A 10,704-nucleotide genomic window follows, 5' to 3' on the forward strand; every position below is an offset into this window, starting at 1 on the left:
AAAATAAGAATAAAACATTGGAATTGAACCACACGTTAGGAAAAAAAATGATTTAAAAGACATACAAAGAACATATAAAGAAGAACATACATTCTTCCCAAGTGCATATGGAATATTCTCCAGGATAGGTCATATGATAGGCCACAAAACAAATATTAGCAATTTAAAAGGATTGAACTAATATTGACTGATCACAATAGTATGAAACTAAAAATCATCAACAAAAGGAAAGTGAGAGGATATAACACTATGATTAAACTAAACAGTACACTTCTAAACAACCATTGAATAAAAGAAGAAACTAGAAGGGAATTCAAAAATTATCTCAAAACAAATTAACATGGAAATACAGCATATTCATTATTGTGGGAAGCAGCAAAAGCAGTTTTAAGGAAAAGTTAATAGAAATAAATAAATATATTAAGATATTGGAAAGATCACAAATAAACAACCTAAATTTGTACCTCAGGTAAGTAGAAAAAGAGGAACCAATTAAGCCTAACGCTAGCTGAAGGAAGGAAATAATAGATATCAGAGTGGCAATAAAGGAAATAGAGACAAGAAAAATAATACAAAAGATCAACTAAGAGAAGATTCTTTGAAAAGATAATCATAATTGACAGAGCTTTAACTATACTAACAAAGAAAAAACGAGAGAAGATTCCAATACAATTAGAAATGAAAAAGGAGATGTTAACATCTGATACTTCAGAAGTACATGGACTCATAAGACATTATTATGAACAATTATATGGTGAGAAATTATATAAGCTAGAAGAAATGGATACATTCTAGGAATACATGATCTACTAAGACTGAATCAGAAGAAAATGGGAAATCTAAATGGACCAACAATGAGTAAAAATATTGACTCAGTAATTTAAAAATTCCCAACACAGAAAACTCTGGAACCAGAGGCTTCAGTGAGGAAGAATTAACACTTAAAGAGGAATTAAAGAAAAATTAATATCAAGCCCCCTCAAACTCTTCCATAATACCGAAGAGGAGGGAATATGGAAGTCCAAAGTCATTTATGAGGCTGGCATTATCTGATACCAAAACCAAATAAGGACAGCACAATAAAAGAAAACTATAGACAAATATCCCTGATGAATATAGACACAAAAAGTTTCAACAATATTTTAGCAAACTGAGTTCAAGAACACGATGAAAGGATTGTACATCACGACCAAGTGGGATTTATCCCTGGGATGCAAGGATGTTTCAATATACAAAAATCAATAAATGTAATATATCACATCAATAAAATGAAAGATAAAAAAACCACAGAATCATCTAAATAGATGCAGTACAACATTTGACAAAATACATCTTTTCATGATAAAAATCCTTCACAGATTGGGTATAGAAGGAATATACCTCAACATAATTAAGGGCATAATTACTAAATCTAGTAATGGTGTTATACTCAATGGAAGAAATACTGAAAGCTTTTCCTCTAAGATCAAGAACAAGGCAAGGATGTCCACTTTCACCATTCCTATTTAATACAGTATCAGAAGTCCTAGCTGGAGCATTTAGGCAAAACGGGAATAAAAAGTATCCAAATCCGAAAGGAAAAAGTAACATTGTTGCTATTTGCTGATGATATGATATTATGTATAGAAAATGCCAAAGAGTCACTCAAAAAACTGTTGGAATTAATCAATTATTTTGCTAAAGAGACAGGATGCAAAATCAACATACAGCGATTAGTTGCATTCCTTTACAGTAATGATGAAACATCTGAAAAAGTAACAAAACTATCCTATATACAGTAGAATACATGCATCAAAATAACAACATGCATCGAAAATGATAAAATACTTAGGAATAAATTTAACCAAGGGTATTAAAGTTCTGTACAACGGAAATACAAAATTTTGCTGAAAGTAATTGAAGAAGACACAAACAAATGAAAAGACATTCTGTATTCATGGATCAGAAGAATTAATATTGTTAAAATGGCCATACTACCCAAAGCCATCTACAGATTAAACACAGTCTCCAACCAAATAGCAAAGGCATTCTTCACAGAAATAGAAGAGACAATTCTAAAATTCATGTGAATCACAAAAGACTATGAGTACCTAAAGCAAGCCTGAGAAAAAAGAACAAAGCTGGAGCTATCATAGGTTCAGATTTCAAATTACACTGCAAAGCCATAGTATTAAAGGAGTACGGTACTTGCAGAAAAATAGACACATCAATCAATAGCACAGAATAGAGAGCTGAGAATTAAATGGTCATATACAGACAGACAGCTGATATCGGACAAAGGGGCCAAGAATACCCAATGAGGAAAGGATAGTATTTTCAATAAATGGTGCTGAGAATACTGAAAAAACACATGCAGGATAATGGAATTAGACACAAGCTACACCATTCAAAAAAACTTACTTGAAATAAATCAGAGACTGAAACATAAGATCTGGTACCATAAAACTTCTAGAAGAAAACATAGGTAGAAGCCCACTGATATTCATATTAGCAAATAATTTTTTTTTTAATTTTTTTTTAACGTTTATTTATTTTTGAGACAGAGAGAGACAGAGCATGAACAGGGGAGGGTCAGAGAGAGAGGGAGACACAGAATCGGAAACAGGCTCCAGGCTCTGAGCCATCAGCCCAGAGCCCAATGCTGGGCTCGAACTCACGGACCGCGAGATCATGACCTGAGCCGAAGTCGGCCGCCCAACTGACTGAGCCACCCAGGCGCCCCAGCAAATAATTTTTAAACAAGATGCCAAAAGCAAAAGATGGTACTACATCAAACTCAAAGGCTTCTGCCCCAAAAAAGAAACAAAAAAATGAAAAGACAACCTACAGAATGAAAGAAAATTTTTACAAACCATATATTGGATAAGGGGTTAATAACCAAAATATATAAAGAATTCAGTCAACTTAATAACAAAAACAAACACAAACAATCTGATTAAAAATATTGGCAGAAGTCTAAATACACATTTTTCCAAAGATGAGAACAAAATTGCCAACAGGCACATGAAAAGACTTTTAACAAAAAAGAAAGAAAAAGAAAGAAAGAAACAAAGAAACAAAGAAAGAAAGAAAGAAAGAAAAAGAAAAGAAAAGAAAAAAAAAGAAAAGAAAAAAGACTTTTAACATCACTAATTATCAGCGAAATGAAAATCAAAATCACAATGACGTATCACCTCACACCTCTTAGAATGGCCACCATCAAGAAGACAGGAGACAACAGGTGGTAAAAAGGGAACCCTTATACGTTGTTGGTGGGAATGTAAATTGGTCCAAAGACTGTGGAAAACTGTATGAAGATTCCTCAAAAATTCAAAATGGAGCTACCATATGCTCCAGCCATTCCACTTCTTGGTATATATTAACAGGATATATGGACCTCCATGTCTACTGCAGCATCAATCACAATAACCGAGATATGGAAACAGCTCAAATGCCCATCAACAGATGAAACAGATGCTCATCAACAGATGCCCATCAACAGATGGGCAGCTCAAATGCCCATCAACAGTGCAGAAAAAATATGGAGTACATATACACCATGGAATATTATTCAGCTATGAGAAAGGAGAACACATTTCCATTTGTGGCAGTGTGGGTGGATCTTGGACATATTATTCTAAGTGATATAAGTCAGACAGAGAATGACAAGTACAGTATGATATAACTTACGTGGAACCTAAAACACCAAACCTGTGAAAAATAGAAAGTAAAACGGTAGTTACCGGGGATGGGAGAGATAAGATTGATAGTATGTAAGGGTGCAAAATTGTAATGAGTGGTAAATCAGTCATAGAAATATAATGCACAGTATAACAAATATAAATAATAATATTGTACTATAAGTATGGAATGAGATAAATACCACTACATTAGCAATCTTATTACAACGTATGCGCAATATATGTGCAGAAGTAGCACACTTTACAGTTTAAACTCATAAAACGTTAAATGTCAAATGTGGTCATTAAAAAAAATAAGGGATGCCTGCGTGGCTCAGTCAGTTAAGCATCAGATTCTTGGCTTCAGCTCAGGTCTTGACCTTATGGTGTGTGAGTTCAAAGCCTGCACTGGGTTCTGTGCTGACAGTGCAGAACCTGCTTGGGATTTTCTCTCTCCCTCTCTCTCTGCCCCTCCCCTGCTCACTCTCCGTGTTTCTCTCAAGAATAAATTAATAAACTTAAAATTAAAAAAAAAACTGGGAAAAATCTAGGTGAATAGATTTAGGATACAGTAACCAGCTAAGAATACTCAGAAGGAGTGACCAGTGAAGTAGGGGGTAAAGTGAGTTGTTTGTCAAAGACAATCATTACCAAAGCATTTCAAAGAGAAGAGAGTGAACAAAATCCTGTCAAAATCTCTAACAAATCAGGTATGATGAAGATTGAAAATTGATATTTTAATTTAGCAAATGGAAATCATTGATGATATTGACAAGAACTGTGTCAGTGGCATAATCAAGGAGAAAGCATTACTGAAGTGAATTTAAGAGATATTAGGAAATGAGGTCTTGGAGATTATGAGTATAGAAAAATAATTCGAAGAACTTAAGTGCAAATGAGAATAAAATTGATCCAGACAGGAAGGGGGATTGGGATCAAGGAAGGATTTTCATGAGATAGAGAAAGAATCAGTATGGTTAATTATCTAATTGAGAGTGGGAAATGACTGAGGAAGGGATAGAGAAGAGAGAATGGCTGAAATGATGTTTTTTTTTTAACATTATCTCTATTTTTTTCACTGTTAAAAAGGTTTATTTTTTTTAATATGAAATTTATTGTCAAATTGGTTTCCATACAACACCCAGTGCTCATCCCAACAGGTGCCCTTCTGGTGATGGGTATTGAAATGGTGTTTCTGAGTAAACCAGAGGGAATGAAATCCAACAGAAACTTGGAAATTTGGCTTTATATTTGAGCACAATTACTTCTATAATTACTGGAGACAGGGTAGAATTGTTTGGTACAGACATTAATAGACGATGTTGAGAATACCTTTTGATTGTTTTGATTTCCCCAGTGATATATAATCTAAGCAAATAGATTAATTATATGTAGATATCCATATAGACATATAGATCTATCTATCTAATCTATATATACTATACCTATGCCTATATCTATATCATATCTATATCTATATCATCATCTCTATCTATATCTATCATTATCATCTATACCTATATCTATATCTATTTGTCTGTATCTAATCAATATCATCTATATCATCTGTATCTTTATCTATGTAATCTAACATTCTCTTTCCCTCTGAGTACCTAATACCTCCGAAGGTAATCACAGCTCAAATATCTATTATAGTAGATGGCTTCTGCCCAACTTTGAATTTTACATGACTGAAATCAAACATTGTGCAGTCTTTTTCTGACTTCTTTCACTCCCAATTTTGTCCATGAAATGCATTCTATTATCATATGTAGTTAGTTCTTTTTGTTGTTATTTTTTTACTTTATGGTTGTTGCACAGAATTCCATTGTGCAAATTTTATACTTTGTTTTTCCTTTCTATTAATGTAAGCAATTTGGGTTATTTCCAGTTTAGATCAATTTTAAATACAGCTTCTGTGAGCATTCTTGTACATGTTTTTGGTCCACCTAAAAACACTTCTTGACGTTTGCATATACAGTAAATCTTAGAATGTATTCAGTGGAATTTTTAAAAATTTCTGATTTATTTCCATTACATTCAGTGTTAAATGCTAATTGCTGCCACTTTGGTTGTTCTGTTTGTTATTTTTCAGGTTTTCTCACATGTCTGGTCATAGTTGTCTCTCCTAGTTTACAAATAAAGGATGCATTGGTTTAATGTAGGTAACTTGAAAGGATTATTTCTATCAAGATTTACCTATTAGGTTTCTATATTTCACAATAGAAAGTTGAAGGGCTCATTGAATGCACACAAAAACGATCTCTTTCATAGAGAATAGAAAAACGACAGAATAAGGAATCCTTTCAAATGCCAAATTGAAGAAGATTATTCAGCAAGGTACAATGCCCTCATTAAGTATCCTGACATTGACCTTGCAGACAGGCCTAAATCTCCAAAACTATTCCTTACTTTTAGCATGAAGTATATATTTTTCATTCACGCTGGGAGCAAGTATATAGCATTAACAGATTACAGATATTCAGCTTACAGATAACCATCATTCCTATTTTGTTCCTACCTTTCTTTCTCTGCAGCTTTCTGACATTCTGAACAGACAGTGGCTTCCATGTCTGACTAGAAAATTTTTGTTATAATACTATGATTCCATATACCTTTTGTCTTTCAAAAGTTCTTTAATTTGATGATGTGAACTCTTCCAGTCTTCCTTCAGTAGTGCTGTTTTAAATTGTTCTCATGTTATTTATTTACTGACATTCCAACTGTGTTAAGCAAGGTTCTCAGAGTACTATCCTGAATTGCTGTATTTAGGCTTTGTGTGCCTCTCAGCCTGCGTGTGCATGCGCGCGCGCGTGTGCGTGCGTGTGGTGTGTGTGTGTGCATGGTTTTACTGCACACTGCTTCCTAAGGGCAGAATTCTCTCTCTACTACGTCAAATCCATAAACTACTCAACTCCATCAAAATTTATAATCCATGGATCCTATTAACATTTAAACAACCTTTGCCTGTATATGTCATCCATTCCCTATCTACCCACTACAATTTAAATGACATGGCCCAACCTTGCTTTTTATTTTTCCTTGCATGTTTACTCAACTCCTTTGTTTCTCACTCTGTAAGTTGTCCCCATCTGGAGCAAAACTAACCACATTTGAGACCCACTATCTATGGGCCAATCGTCTGCTCATGTTGCAGACCTTTGTTCCTCTTGCTAGAATTTGAGCTCCACAAACCAGAAATTTTGTCTGCTTTATTCACTGCAATATGCACACTACCAAGAACAGTAATGACATTATAAATGACCTATCGAAAGTATTTGATAATTGTTAAATAAATAATGCCTTCTTAATCTTTGGATATTGAATTCCTAAGTTGTGTTTAGATCTTGATTAGAAACTCAATATTTTTGGTGAATTACAAAATAATTTCATACTAGTTTTTTTAACTTCCCTTTTACTAATATAATCTTACATATATCTTACATGCTACTTTCTAAATTAAATGCATTCCATTACCTCTTAAATTTCATACATTTTAGGGGCGCCTGGGTGGCGCAGTCGGTTAAGCGTCCGACTTCAGCCAGGTCACGATCTCGCGGTCCGTGAGTTCGAGCCCCGGGTCAGGCTCTGGGCTGATGGCTCAGAGCCTGGAGCCTGTTTCCGATTCTGTGTCTCCCTCTCTCTCTGCCCCTCCCCCGTTCATGCTCTGTCTCTCTCTGTCCCAAAAATAAATAAACGTTGAAAAAAAAATTTTTTTAAAAAATAAAAAAAAAAAATTTCATACATTTTAAACAACTTAGAACAAATATAAAATCTGGGAGATCACAGAATTATATTTGATTATATCCTTTACACTATAGTAGAGAGGTAAATATTTACCTGCACATCAACTTGTTGCAAGAAACAGTACATAAATGGAAAATGGGTGGAACTGTAAACTAACCAGATTCTTGTTGGTCTTTCAATACTCTGTACCAAATAATGCATTAGCATCTTGACAAAGTTGTGTCCTTTTTCCTGAAAATCTCACATCCAAACTCTGGACTGTGATCAGCTAACTAATCTACAGCTATTCTGTTAAATGTATTGACAGTGGTTAGACTTCAGTAGAAGACTTTTCATTTTATTCTCTAGGTCCGTCTTGGCGACAATCTATGCTATGAATATAAATTTAACTCTCCCTGATCCTCCCTGCCTAATTCTACTGGCTCATTTTGATCATCTATTTTTTTTTTTTTCTGATTCTTCACCGCTATATTTCTTTTTTTTTTTTTGTTTTTTTTCAACGTTTTTTTTTTTTATTTATTTTTGGGACAGAGAGAGACAGAGCATGAACGGGGGAGGGGCAGAGAGAGAGGGAGACACAGAATCGGAAACAGGCTCCAGGCTCTGAGCCATCAGCCCAGAGCCCGACGCGGGGCTCGAACTCACGGACCGCGAGATCGTGACCTGGCTGAAGTCGGACGCTTAACCGACTGCGCCACCCAGGCGCCCCTATATTTCTTAATTCAAGTAATGTATTGCTAACTAATACCCTATTTTCAAGAGTAAGGAAGAGAAAAAAGTGTGGGCAGTATCTTATAGAAGAGCAAAGAATGAACGGACTCTGACATGTCATGCACTTTCAAGATGGCAAGATTGTCCTCGTAACCTTAGTGATGCATTTGATGGGACTCAACTCTAAATGACTGTGGCTTTTTCTAGACACCGGTTTAGCTATGACTAGTCTGGGAGCTGTATTTAACTAGGTTTGGTACTACATATACATGCAGTCTTTATTCTGACCCACAGTGATGATTCTGTCTCTGATCTCTCTATGTATTATTGGCTGTTTTAATTTAATTTGGAACTGTTTTCCCAAACCCATCTTTTAGATCTCCAGGTTTGCACATGTTGTGTTGTCTTTTTACAGAGTTGCTATTCACAGTGGGTCTTTTTTCTATTCCTTTCAGTGCTATATTCCCTAATTTTTCTTGTCTCTTTTGTATTTTTGAAATTTTTATCACACCCTTCAGGTCTTGTTGTAGAAAACCTATATTATCTTAGATTTGCTTCGTATCACAGACAAGCATCTTGCCAAATGTTCTCATTTTTCAAAACATAGTTCCTTATCATTCTAGATGTGAATAAGATCCATCATTTCTGGGGATTGTAACTGCTTAAGCTTTTGCTTTAGAATTCCATAAGGAAGGGGGCGCCTAGGTGGCCTCCATCTGTTAAGCCTCTGACTCTTGATTTCTACTCAGGTCATGATCTCACAGTTCATGAGTTCAAGCCCCACATGGGGCTCTGGACTGATAGTGCAGAACCTGCTTGGGATTCTCTCTCTCCCTTTCTCTCTCCCCCTCCCCTGCTCCTTTTTGCTCTCCCTCTGTCTCTCAAAATAAATAAATCAACTAAAAAAAATCCATAAGGAAGGGGGCAGAGGGGAGAGCCAGGACATCAGGCAGCTGTGACCTTGTCACTCTTGGTACTTTCTCATCAACCGTCCTGAGTCCATCTCCTTACTCCTTTCAGGAGGATGCCAGTCTATTAGCAAGGAAACCGCAAAAGGTTTCTGCATCTGGTGACTTATTTATATTCAGCTCTTTACAGCTAGTGCCTAAAGGCTTGAACCAGCATCTGTTTTTTTTCCACACACCTATTTCTGGCAAAAAGGAAGTATATACGCAGTTTTATTTTTTCTTCAGCTCTGATATTTGGCATGGTTATGCCTTAGCCACCCTGCACTCCACACACCTGCTCTTTCAAATAAGAACATGATGGTTTGATCCTATGAGATATACCTTGTTTTGGACGGTTGTAGTTTTTGTTATGTTTAAAAAAAATGTGTTGACTCATAGCATTCTCCTTTGATTAGGTAAAAAATTAACCATGATCAGGTTATGATCTCACAGCTGGTGTTCGAGCCCCACATCGGACTCTGTGCTGACAGCTCGGAGCCTGGAGCCTGCTGCGGATTCTACATCTCCCTCTCTCTGCTCCTCTCCCACTGGTGCTCTGTCTCTCTCTTTCAAAAATAAACATTTAAAAAAATTACTATGTTTACCATGACTTTCTATAGATCATTGCTTGTTTCAATCAATTTTTTTTTTCCTTTTACCTCTTCAGTTACCTTTGAGATAAAAACAAAACAGAAACAAAAACAAAAAACTCACTGTTCTGGCCTCTCGGCGCTCTCAGCGAGTGCAGCTCTGGGCGCACTCTGCTCAAGGCTCCTGGCTCCTGCCAAGCCCATGCCACCGTCTTGTCTCTCCGTCTGCGACCATGATCATCTCCTGGGACCTCATCAGCCGTAATGAGATGCTCTCCGACTTCTACAGGATCCGGGAGATCGCGGAGGGCTGTGTCTAGAAGTGGAGGGGAAGATGCTCAGTAGGACAGAAGGTAACATGAATGACTTGCTCATTCGTGGAAATGGCTCCGCTGAAGGCTGAAATGTTGGTAGTCACCGGTGCTGATACTGTCGTGAACCATCACTTTCAGGAAACCAGTTTCACATAAGAAGCCTACAAGAAGCACATAAAATATTACATGAAATCAATCAAAGGCAGACTTGAAGAACAGAGGCCAGACAGAGGAAAACCTTTTATGGCAGGGGCTATGGAACAAATTAAGCGTATCATTGCAAGTTTCAAAAAAAAAAAAAATGACTTTTTTTTTCTTTTTTTTTTAACTGGTGAAAACATGAATCCAGATAGCACGATCGTTCTTCTGGACTATGGTGAGGATGTGTGACCCCATATATGATTTTCTTTAAGGATGGTTTAGAAATGGAAAAATGTTCATGAATTTGGCCATTAATTTGGATGTATCACCCGTTGTCATAACTAGCTGCTGCTCCTCACACACCACCAGGGCTTAGACAAATGGGACTGATGCCATCTTGAGCTCTTCAGCGACTTTGACCTTGATTTATTTGGAGCAGAGGCATTGTTTTTAAGAAAAGAAAAACATGCCATGTAGGTTGTCTGAAAATAAAATGCATTTCAACTAATTTGAGAGGATGCTTCTTAGTTTAATACATATTTAAAGCCATCCTGTGTAGTGTCTTGGAGAAGCTAGAGCATGGTTGTAGGCAACT

The 10,704-nt window shown here is 36.2% G+C and overlaps 1 pseudogene; it reads left to right on the plus strand.

Annotated features, from left to right (window-relative positions):
• Positions 1 to 9,887: 9,887 nt before the first annotated feature.
• On the plus strand, positions 9,888 to 10,411 carry LOC112858894 (translationally-controlled tumor protein-like; annotated as a pseudogene).
• Positions 10,412 to 10,704: the final 293 nt, after the last annotated feature.

This window comes from Puma concolor, chromosome B1, assembly GCF_028749965.1.
Source record: "Puma concolor isolate L17-30 chromosome B1, mPumCon1.1.hap2, whole genome shotgun sequence".
NCBI lineage: Eukaryota > Metazoa > Chordata > Mammalia > Carnivora > Felidae > Puma > Puma concolor.